This window comes from Mus pahari, chromosome 4 (genome assembly GCF_900095145.1).
Source record: "Mus pahari chromosome 4, PAHARI_EIJ_v1.1, whole genome shotgun sequence".
NCBI classification, from domain to species: Eukaryota; Metazoa; Chordata; class Mammalia; order Rodentia; family Muridae; genus Mus; species Mus pahari.
Genome location: NC_034593.1, coordinates 40,585,065 through 40,597,473, shown reverse-complemented (window position 1 = coordinate 40,597,473; position 12,409 = coordinate 40,585,065). Strand labels below are relative to the sequence as shown.

The 12,409-nt window shown below is 36.3% G+C and overlaps 1 pseudogene; it reads left to right on the top strand.

Annotated features, from left to right (window-relative positions):
- The first annotated feature begins 6,021 nt into the window (after positions 1-6,021).
- LOC110320762 lies at positions 6,022-11,481 on the top strand (annotated as a pseudogene).
- Positions 11,482-12,409: the final 928 nt, after the last annotated feature.

Below are 12,409 nucleotides of genomic sequence, written 5' to 3'. Positions count from 1 at the left end.
TCTGGAAAAAAATTGGAAATGGTAAACTTACCCTAAGAGCATATACATTTCCTGTCTTCTACTGCTCATTGGTCCATAGCAATGCAGTTTCCAGAGGAAGCTGATGCCCTAAGAGGGCTCCAGCCCTGTTGTTCCCTCAAAAGGCTTTGAGTCAAGCTATGTCCTAGGGACATGGTTCATAAGTACATACTTTCATTATTCGCGTTAATAAAAGATACAGGCTTGTTCAGATTCATATAATATGGAGACAATAATCTCGCATTAACTTATTCTAGCTTCTATTAAAGTGTTTTAGTTACTTATTTTTAGGAAGTATATTAAGCACCAATGAACATGCCCAACAATTTATTTTAGTGTGTTTTCAGTTTGGTTTACCTGAAAATTTAAGTTGCTAGAAGTAGTTGAAAATAGATTCTGTTTAGGAGTTCACTTTGAAAATACTTGTATACTGATATTTCTATTAAACATAAGCAGTTTTTCTGTATAACAGATATATGATTTGTGTGAGTACAAATAAGAATTAACCTAAGTTCTTTTGACATTGTTAATATTTTGTTCTGTATATATTTAATTTTGTTCATTGAACTGCAAGCTTTTTTCTCAACATAGATATAAATTATATTTTTCGGTTTTGGAGAGATTTCTAAAAGTCACTGAAAACTCATGTGGGATACATAATAGTTTATTTCTAAACTGATTTTTGTAAGTTGTGTTTGCAAAGTGTAATTTTTGTGCTTTGTTGTATCGCCTAGATTTTACTTTCACAAAAAATAGTAAAAACTGGATTAAACATTTTGAAGAATATTAGATTATATAGTTCTAAACTTCAGAAATCACTCTTCTATAGAAATAGACATTGTACTCATAATCCCATAAATCTGTTACCAGAGGATAAACTCTATTTCCTGTAAATATATTATTCTATTTACTGCTTATCTGACTCCCCAATTATGGGAACTTATTAATCACAAGTCAAATGCGGCCATTCATTTCATTTTCCTCTGTGTCTTTTTCTCTCTAGTTGCCAAGTGTGGAGACAGACAGGGAGCAGCCAGCAGCCATTGCCGGGTTGACTGACTGTAACCCTATCTGGACCGGCTGTAGTGCTCAGCAGGGACCATGTGTTCCTACAAACTTTTTGAAATATTAATACATAAAATCGTACTGAGGTTTCTGATAGCAGAAGCCCGACTCCTCTGTGGTTTTCTGATTAGCGTTCTATTGGTGATTCCGAGAAGTCACTGGCGCCTAAATGGGTTAAGTCTAATGAGCTTTTCGAAAGCTGATAGCATAATTTAATATGACTTTCAGTCTCTGAGCTATGGACCTATCCGACCCCAGAAAATTACAGTGTTTGTTAATGCTGTGCTGGAGACATCTTTGAATTAACCCAAACCAGATATATTAAGTGAAAACATTGAGTTGTGGTTCTTTAAGGGAAGTTGCCATTTGATTCTGACAGGTCTGCACTCTTAAGGGCAACTGATACTTCGAGATTTTGTTAGGAATTCAGACTTAAATGTGTACATGCACACACAAACACAAACACACACACACACACACACACACACACACACACACCGATACACAAAGAGAGACAAACACAAATGAACATATAGAGACAAAGTCAGACAGAGAGACACACAGAGAGAAGCATAAGGAAAATATTTCCTTTGTATGAATGTGGTACCTGTCAATAATAAATTTGATGGTCAATGGCTTAGGCAGGAAATAAAGAATAGTCTAGCTACATGGGCAAGGTATTTGTAAATATATTTTGAATCTGAGACTTATTCCTGGAAGTACTGGGCTGTGAGGAAAAACCAAACTGAATTTCTACAGGGAAGAGACAGACACACACAGGTGTGCGCATATAGGCGTGCGCGCGCGCGTACACACACACACACAGAGACCGACAGAGAGAGGGGGGGGGGAGGGAGAGGGAGGGAGAGAGAGAAACAGAGGATTCTTTGACTCTTGCAAAATGCGAATCTACAACTTTTTCTTTTTTTCTTTTTCTTTCCTGTGCAATATATTTCTCATAGGAAATATTAAGTCAATAGAACATGTAGAGACCACTTCCAAAGGATACACATTGCCCCAGTTGAGGGATGAAGCCACACCTCCATCTCAAATTATTTACCCCAGAATTGTTCCCTTCTAAAGGAAATTCAGGGACAAAAAATGGAGCAGAGACTGAAATAAAGGTCAGCCAGAGACTGCCCTACCTAGGAATTCACGCCATCTGCAAACACCAAACTCAGACACTATAGCTGATGCCAAGAAGCACTTGCTAACAAAACCTGAGATAGCTGTCCCGTGAGAAGTTCTGCCAGCACCTGACTAACATGGATGCAGATACAGCCAACCATCAGACTGAGCCAGCAGACCCCATTGGAAGAGTTAGGGGAATGAAGGAGCTGAAGCATATTACAACCCCATAGGAAGGACAACAATATCAACTAGCAGGAACCCCGTAGAGCTTCCAGGGACTAAACCACCAACCAAAGAGCTTATATACATAGAGGGACCTATGGCTGCATCTGCATATATAGCAGAGAATTGCCTTATCTGACATCAATGTGAGGGGAGGCTCTTGGTCCTGTGGAGACTTGATGCCCCAGTGTAGGGGGATGCTAGAACAGTGAGGCAGTTGTGGTTGGGTAGGTGGGGGGGGCGGCACCCTCTTAGAGGCAAGGGGGAGGACGGATGGGATAGGTGGTTTGCGGAGGGGAGACCAGGAAGTGGGACAATATTTGAACTGTAAATAAAAATAATAATAAAAAAAGAAAAACAAGAAACTATATAGAAACATAACTCACAAATTTCTTATTTTATCAATAATTAAATAAATAAATGAAAACAGATGTATAGTATGTTAGAATGAAAACCTTGTGGTTTAAAAAGTAAAATATTAAAATGCATATTTCTGAAAGCCAATATTAACTAAAATAACTCTTGAAAAATAGGGTATTTTTGCTAGGAACATATACCATTATGCTGAATAAAGAGTATTTACCCTGTAAAGGAAGAAATTATACACAATTGTCCTTGAAATCTTTAGACTTTTGTTATAGGTTAAGGCTTTATTACTATAATTCCTAGCAAATTTCCAAAATATAAGAGATGGACAAAGTAAAGCTTTGGAAACTTGGTTAATTTAGTATTTCTGCATTAATGATGACAGACTTTCTTTAACTGTAAAAATTTAAAAATAAAAGTGTTTTTCTTCATTTCTCGGTTGATTTTTTTTAAAGTAAAGTCTGTTTTGAATGCTAGAATACTTTTTTTTCTTTGAATCATGTAACTGCATTCTCGTGAATTGGACTTGCTAATAACCTTGCTACTGTAAAGTGATAATAACACATACCTTTAATCCTAGCATTCATATGGAAGAGACAGTAGGATTTTTTGAGTCTGGTCTACAGAATTACAGAACAACTAGAGCTACATAGTGAGATCCTGTCTTGAAACCAACCAACCAACCAACAAACAACATTAGTGCTGCAAATATCATGAACACAATGTTTTAAAATTTAAGGTAAATGGTTCTCCATTTCAAAGCTTAAAATCTAAGGTATTCTAGTAAATGAATAAGATTATGTATTATGCTAGGTTGTAAGGTCATTAATAATCTAAACTTTATAAATAATTAAATCATATTTATAAAATTCTTGCAACTTAGGAATAATATTTCATTTAAAAATAGGTAATAGAAAATGAGAGATAATATAGTCAACAATTTTTAGTTAAAGATAATTTTAATAATTCTTAATATTTTAAAGGCAATTTTAAAACTTGTTATTATGGAGATAATTCAATTGAAAGCTATTTGTTTATACCACTAAATTCAGAGTGTGATGGTTACTTTCAACTCTTCCAAAGTGCCTAACTGGACTTAAAGGAAAGAAACATTATAATTAGAAGAAAAGAACATTACCTATATATAAGTGCTGATACTCACTATACCTAATCTGTAACAGTTTCAATCTTAAGTCTATCTCACCTAAAATTAACTGCTACACCTATTACTTTCAAAGCCTATATTCCTTTTAGAATTTGCTCCCCTTTTAATTATAATGCACAAAATCCTTCCAAATTAATTATAATGCAGAAAATACTTCCAAATACTGTCCTTGATTTTACTTTGAAAAAATTTAGTGAGTTAGATTCTTCACTTAGATTTATTTATTTTCTTTAAATATAAATTCAATTCCAAAGAAAGAAAAGTCTAAATGTTGAAATTGAGAATTTCATTCGAGAGTTTATAAATCTACACAAAATAAGTGTTACTTAATTTGTACCTTATATCTGCTAATATTTATACTCTCAAATAGTCACTTAATAAGTGTATATATATATATATATATGATTTATACTTTAATAAAATGAACATAATTTTTATTATTATGAAATAGTACCAGGTATTAATTTATAAGTAATTCAGTATCACTGAAGCAATGATATCCTTCCTAATTAAAATAGATAAAGGAGATAGTTTATAACTGACTCACGATTATGGCTAGAAAATTCATGAAGAAATTATTTGCATTAATTCCATATCTTGTTAACTTTTTCTTTCCTGACTCTTTCTTACTTGTGTTGCTATGCAGTTACTTTTGTTGTTATTCACATAACTATTCCTGAAAATTTTTTTGTAATTATTTTACATTTATTTACTCAACTACATCCTAGATACAATGATACTTGAAGACAGAGAAGAGTTGAATTGAGCATGTTTGTCTGGGAGGACTGGTCTGGAGGGCTGAAAAACACTTAAGGTCTCTAATAGTGCCTAGATCATTAACCAACATCTCAGTAGAACATTTCTCTGAAAGAAAGGGAGATGGATGCAGTTGCCTTTCCTCTCCATTTATTTTTTATGGTTATTTATTCACAGATGATGTGGGAAGACTGTGTGCAGAGATAAAGCTTGGGTAATTTACAGGCAAATGTGACTCTCTATTGGATAGGATCTTCAGAGAGCTCTAAGGAATTAAACAGAAAGTAGGTCATCTGAATCATACACTTGTTAAACATTTATCTTATAAATGAAGCTAATATGTACTTATTCTAAAAGTGTGGAAAATGGCTTTGAATAGGAGAAGGAAGAGAGTTAAACAAAACAGAATTATTAAAGCACCCAGTTTCTGCACCTCCATAACTTCAGTAGGTGGTCTGCTACTGACAGTGTACAAACCAGTGGGAGAGTTTGCTAATGAAAGACAAGATACATGTGTTGACATAACATTAAATGGCTGGCTGTTCACTCCCCCTGGGTTTGAGTTGTAGATTGTATGCATAGTAGCACAAAGGAACTGCTTTTATCCGCTTGTTTTCCTAACTTTAGCATTTCGCACAAATTAACAGCTTTCAGTTTGTCATTTGCGTGTTTATTTCATGTCATGCTCAGTTAAAATTAAAGTTGTACCACGAGTCACACACTTCAAAATGTAGTCCATCTTCAAAGGCCTGCAGTTTGACTTAATGAGTGTGGAGTGAAAATCTCTTCTTTAAATCAAATTAAGTGTAAGCTATCTCTGTTCAGGTCTGCAGAGGCACAGTGTGTGTGTGCTATAAATTGAGACTACTCAATAGAAAGAGATAGTTTTATGTCTTCTTTGCCCAAAAATATGCAGCATGATTGGAAAGATATAGATTTTTACTCCTGGTTTATAGCCACAGGGAATTTTTAAGTTATAATGCCACAAATCTGTGGCATTGTGTCACCAACACATACAGCAATAAGTCTGAAGATCAAAACTTGAATTTCCTTTTGAAAGAGTTCGTTGTAAGAAAACAATTTTCTCCTTGTTATCACCATGGGACACATCCATTGGCTTGAGAGGTCATATTGTCATTCAGACGCTTCAAAGTCAGTGTTTTGGAATGAGAGGATTATCAAAAGTGAAGCACCCACCAGAGGGTCATGCAATATAGTGACCAGGAGAGTGCCATTACCAGGTAGAATTCAGTCCTCAGGGAAATAGGTCCAAAGTCTAGAGAACGACATGAGAGGTAATGAAAGTGTCTTTAAATTTAAAAATTATCAACTTCATGAGACTGTTCACACTTGGTCCACTCTCTAATACCTGCATTTCAGAGATGGTATGTGAATATAACTTCTGGGATGAGAGTGACCTGTCTGCTTTTATTGTTTGCATTGTATGCTGACTTGGAAGGATTTGATGATTGTCATAAATTATTGGAAAAAAGAAAACTAAAACATGAAAAAAAAACTTTTATGTTTAACCATTTTTTGTTGTTGTTGTTCAGGTTTTTAAGGATCTAAATTGTACTTTACCCTACTAGGTCCCTTTATCTCAGCCCCCAAATGGACCATGCTCCTACTGCTAATCCAAGGACCACTTTTCTCAGGGCAACTTGTAGGCTAAAGGCAGAGCCCTACCTCTTCTTGTACTGAAGATACAGTTCCCCAAATCTCATATATAGCTATGTTATCTCCCATTCCTCTTGGACACCATCCCCCCAAAGTCATAGAGATTTTATTTGGCAAGCTTCCACCCCCCTCCCCCACTTAACACAGTATTTCATCCTCTAACACCTATAGACATTCCTAGTGAGGACACTATCTAAACAAGCCAGGGGAATATGCAACACACAGATATCACAGTCTCCAAAATTCAGAACGGAAACAGAATCCAAGGAAGAAAATAACAAACCCACAAAGAAATTCCCAGAAATCAGTATTTATACCTATAATCACCTCAAACCTAGGTGAATACACTTCAGTGTAAAAATATAATCCATGACAGTCAGGGAAAAAGGTCTCTCTTAGAGACTTGCTACACTAGAGCAAAAGGCCTGGAATATTCCCAAATTAAGTGAAATACAGGGAAAAGACTGTAAAACCAACTATATGAAGGTGGTATAAGTCCTTAAAGGTGAAATGAATAAATCCCTTATGAAAATCTACAAAATCAAAGCTAACTGGAAGAAATTAATGAATCCCTTAAGGAAATTAAAGACAATATAAACAAACCATTGAAAGAAGGAATAAAACTGTTCAAGACTGGAAATGGAAATAGAAGCAATATGAGAAAACACAAACTGAGAGAAATGAAAAATTGGGGAATTTGAAGAGGAACTTCAGAGACAAGGTTCATGAATGGAAAACAAGAGATGGAAGACAAAATTGCAGACATTGAAATAACTATAAAAGAAATGGAAGCATTGGCCAAGGAAAATGTTAACACTTAAAAGTTTCTGACACAAAGTATTCAGGAAATCTAGGACACTATGAAAAGATCACCTCTAAGAATAGTAGTAATAGAAGAAGAAGATGCTCAGCTCAGAGGCCCAGAAATCTTTTTCAACAAAAGCATAGAAGAAAATGTTCCTGACCTAAAGGAAGAATGTCTATAAAGTTAAAAGAAACATTGGAAAATGTTTAGATAAGCAATAGATTGGAATAGAAAGGAGAGTGACCTGACCATATAATAATCAGAACACTAACCATAAAGGAAAAACAAAATACTATTAATTGAAATGAAGGAAGACCAAGTAACATGTAAAGGCAGACCTATTAAACTTACATTTATCTTCTCAATAGAGAATCTAAATGTGCTGTAGATTCTAAGAGACCACAGATGCCCACTTAGACTATTCTACACAACAAAACTTTCAATCATAAAAGATGGAGAAAATGAGCTATTCCATGATAAATCCAAATTTAAGCAATATGTACCCACAAATCCAGTCATAGGAAAGATGAAGCTGCTTGCGTTTTGAATGCTAATTGTGTTCCTCTAACAAAACAAAACAAAACAAAACAAAACAAAATAAAACAACAACAACAACAAAACTGTTGACATGAGAAGGTCTGCAGGTAGCCTCTGTGAACCTGTCCCCAGTCAGTTCTGATTGGCAAAGGATGCCAACATCCAAAAGCTGTGTAGGACAGACAGAGAGGGATTTTAGGATTCCTAGGCTTGAGGTAGGGAGGAGGAAAGAAGATATGATTGGCCATGTGAGGAGAGTGTGGAGGAGAGGAGAGAGTGAATGCCTGAGAATAAGACAGGACAGAGACATATCTGCCATGTGAAGACGCCACAAAACTTGGTCCCGAGCTGCCAAGATAGAATACAGTTAGTAAGCACTAATTCAGGATTATCTGCATCTGCAGGAGATAGATTCTAACAGCACCGAGGGTTAGGCAGTGGCCCAACTATCATGCTGTTTAAGACATAATTTAGTGTGTTTCATTCAGGAACATAAACCATTGCAGTAGGTGGTAAAATCTGCTGTCAGAACTTATTAATTAATATTTAATTCTACAGAAAGGTGCTATAATAAAAACTCCAATCAAATGAGGTTAACCAGTTTGTACTTTCACAATCAATAGAGGAGTATACCTTTGCTCCTTGATAGTATCAGCCATCATGACAGGTATAAAATGGAATCACAACATAGTTTTGATTCATATTTCCCTGGTTGTTAATGATTTTCAACATTTATTGGAGTGTTTCTCAGCCATTTGAGATTACTCAATTAAGTTACTGGCCAAGAGGTGTACAAGTATGGTCCCAGTTCTTACTTCCAACCTCATGTTCCCAGAAATAAGACTAAGATTTAAAATATATTTACAAATACCTTGGTCATATAACTATATATGGGATAAAATAAATAACCCATTTATTTTAACATACATTCTGCTATGTGGCTGGTTACCTGTGCTCAGGTACCATGTATCCGTCTCCTCACATCTCCCATAGCTGATCTTCCTAATGCTTGCTCTATCCCAGAATTTTTACTACCACCTGTATGCCCCACTTCTATTTCATATCTAAGCCATATGCCATAGACTTTTTAATTGGCAGATGATCCATCCTTAGAATACATAAGACATTTTCTCTACAAAGGGTTTTCCATGGTGATTCCCAAACAATTAACACTTTTGCTAATGCAAAGTGTTCTCTTCTAACTGGCATCATGACCCTAATGCTGAGGACAATACCTATGTAACACTTTGAATATGGATAAGTAGAGATGGTGTTTACACGGAGCCTTCATTCCCAAGTTCCCCTCTCTTTGGTGCATGGAGATACTTATTAGGTAACCAAAAGAGAAACAAAAGCACCTACTGACCACAAAGTCTTTGACCTATCGTATGCCTTGCCTTCCAAACGTGCTGGGGAAAAGGTGGCACATAACTTGTGGAATACACAACGAATGACTAACTTGGCTAAATGCCCACACCACAAGAGGGAATCTATGCCTGACTTTGCTTGAGTAAGCCAGAATTAGAGACAAGATAGCACAGAAACCAGACTACTAGTCACAAAAAGTATAAAAATATGACTCCTAATCATATTTTCTTATAGTCAAAGATCAATTCCTTATCTGGTCATCATCAGAGAGGCTTCCTTTGGCAGTAGATGGGACCAAATTAGGGAACTACAGACAGACATTTTATTGAGAAAGACTCTAATTGGGAAGTTTCAATGAAATCTCTCGTCTCAGAGCAGAGGAAATTCCATGAAAGTAGACACAGAAATATTATAAAAGCCAGATGAGATACAATATCCCAAGATTACAAGGACCTCTGAATCAATATGGAAGGTGCTTATGAGAGCTTACAGAAACTGAAGGAGCAAGCATGGAGACTTCTATGTGGTTCTCTACCAGGTTCTCTCCATATATACCTTTTAGCTTACTATTTTTAAAGGACTTCTAACTAAGAACAATTGGTGCTCTGAATCCTGTGCCTGCTCTTGGGTGCTGTAGTTCTTCTATTGGGTTCATGTGTACAACTTCAATATACTTTTTTTTGCTTCATTTTTATTACTTCTTTATTCTGCCGTGTTTGTTCCTTATCTCATAGAAGCTTGTTCTTTTCTAATGAGAAACTGAAATGGAGTGAATCCAGTGGAGAGTAGAGGTGCATAAGAACTGGGAGAAATGGAGGGAGAACTATAATCAGGATGTATTGTATGAAAACAAAGTCTATTTTCAATTATAAATAGATTTTAATGTTTATTATTTTGTTTTATGGATGACTTTATTTTGCTTGCATGTATGTAAGCAAAATAAATGTATCTTTGAGCCACATGTATGCACATTGCAAATAGATGTCACCAAGGCATTGCCTCCCCTACAATTTGAGTTACTAATGGTTGTGAACCATCATGTGAATACTGAGGATTGAACCCAGGTCTTCTGTAAAGAACTATGCTGTGTTTTAATGACTGAACCATCTCTATAGAACTCCTTAAAATTATTAAAGTTGATAATTGAGTAACTCATATTTATACCTTATTTTGAATTAATAAGCTTCTTCAATCACTTTCTCATATTTATTTTTCATATTTTAAAATTATATTTCTATTCAGTCACAGAAAAGAACCTGTTGGTAAGATGTGTCTGCTGGGCTCTCTGCTCCTCCCTGTTTCAGAGACAGCCACATCTTCATATACAGTGCCAGCCTCATCCTATAGACAAAATGGTGAAGGTCAGGGTAAACGGATTTGGTGTATTTGGCGCCTCGCCACCAGGGCTGCCTTCTGCTCAGTACTTGGCAAAGTGGAGATTGTTGTATCAATGACCCTGTCACTAAACTCAGCTACATGGTCTACATATTCCAGTATGACTCAACCCACTACAAATTCAATGGCATAATCAAGGCTAAGAATGGGAAACTTGTCATCAATGGGAAGCCCCTCACCATCTTCCAGTAGCAAGACCTTGCTAACATCAAATGGGGTGATGCTCATGCTGAGTATGTCGTAGAGTATACTGGTGTCTACACCAACATGGAGAAGGCTGGGGCCCACTTGAAGTGTTGAACCAAGAGGGTAATCATCTCTGCCCCTTCTGCCTATGTCCCCATGTTTTTGATGGGTGCGAACCACAAGAAATATGACAACTTAGTCATGATTTTCAGTAACACATCCTGTAGAACCAGATGCTTAGCCACCCCTGGCCAAGGTCATCCATGACAACTTTGGCATCATGGAAGAGCTCACGACCACTATCCACGCCATCACTGCCACTCAAAAGATGGTGGATAGCCCCTCTGGAAAGCTGTGGTATGATTGCTGTGGGACTGCCCAGAATATCTTCTTTGCATCCACTGGTGCTGTAGGCAAGGTCATCTCAGAGCTGAACAGGAAGCTCACTGGCATGGCCTTCCCTGTTCCTATTCCCAATGTATCCATTGTGGACCTGATATGCCTCCTGGAGAAACCTGTCAAGTCTGAAGAAATCAAGAAAGTGGAGAAGAAGGCATCTGAGGGCCTGAAGGGCATCTTGGGCTACACTGAGAACCAGGTTGTCTCCTGCAACTTCAACAACAGCTCCTCTTCTGCCTTTGATGCTGGGTCTAGCATTGCTCTCAATGACAATTTTGTAAAGTTCATTTAGTGGTATGTCAATGAATATGGCTGCAGAAACAGGGTGGTGGACCTCATGGACTACTTGCCTCCAAGGAATAAGAAAAACTGGACCAACCACCCTAACTAGGACACTGAGAGCAAGAGAGAAGACCTCAGTTGCTGAGAAGTCCCTGTCTCAACTCAGCTCCCAACACTGAATATCTTCCTCACAATTTCCAACCAGACCCCCATAATAACAGAAGGGGTCTAGGGAGCCCTCCCTACTCTCTTGAATACCATCAATAAAGTTCACTGCACCCCAACACACTCCTCCCCCCCAAAAAATGTATCTGCTGTTGTAATAATGAAAGAAGAGTTACAGGGTAACCTAACAATTTCTGATTGGATATGAAATCTATCTACAGAATAGATTTCATGCCTGATAATGTAAACCTGGCCAAAAGGATCGGAAACTGGAAATATAAATATGATCACATTAGAGTAATCCATTGTTTCTCTTTCGTTTTTGATATGAGTGAAGAAAGGTATCACATGACCACTTGGGAGTCTATTTTATTCTTTAAAATTAATACTTTACTGTTTAAAATAAGTGTATAGTTGCAGATGATATTTTTGAAATCACTGAAAGAGTACAACCAGTTAATTATAATACAAAGTTAGAGAAGACTCATCAAAAATAATGTTATCAGTTTTAAATATTTTCAGTGTTCCATTGAAGAAAAGAATAGAAAAGTAAGACATGCTGACTCAGAAATGTTAGTATGAATTATATTCCAAATATAAATATTCCAAATATTTGTTAAATATGACAAAATGAGAGCCAGATAAGAGATACAAATGAGATAATTGTCTTATATAAAGCCAAGCTAAATCTCTCATAAACACAAGATACACAAGTGTTTATGGCAAGAAATAACTAAAAATTGCACTAAATGTGAGAAACAAGTCAAACTAGTAATGCTGTGAATCAATAGACCCAGGAAGGCAGAACAATGAATGAGGAGGAGTCACATGTTACCTATACCAACAGACTGTAATGTCTTTTTTTATTTATT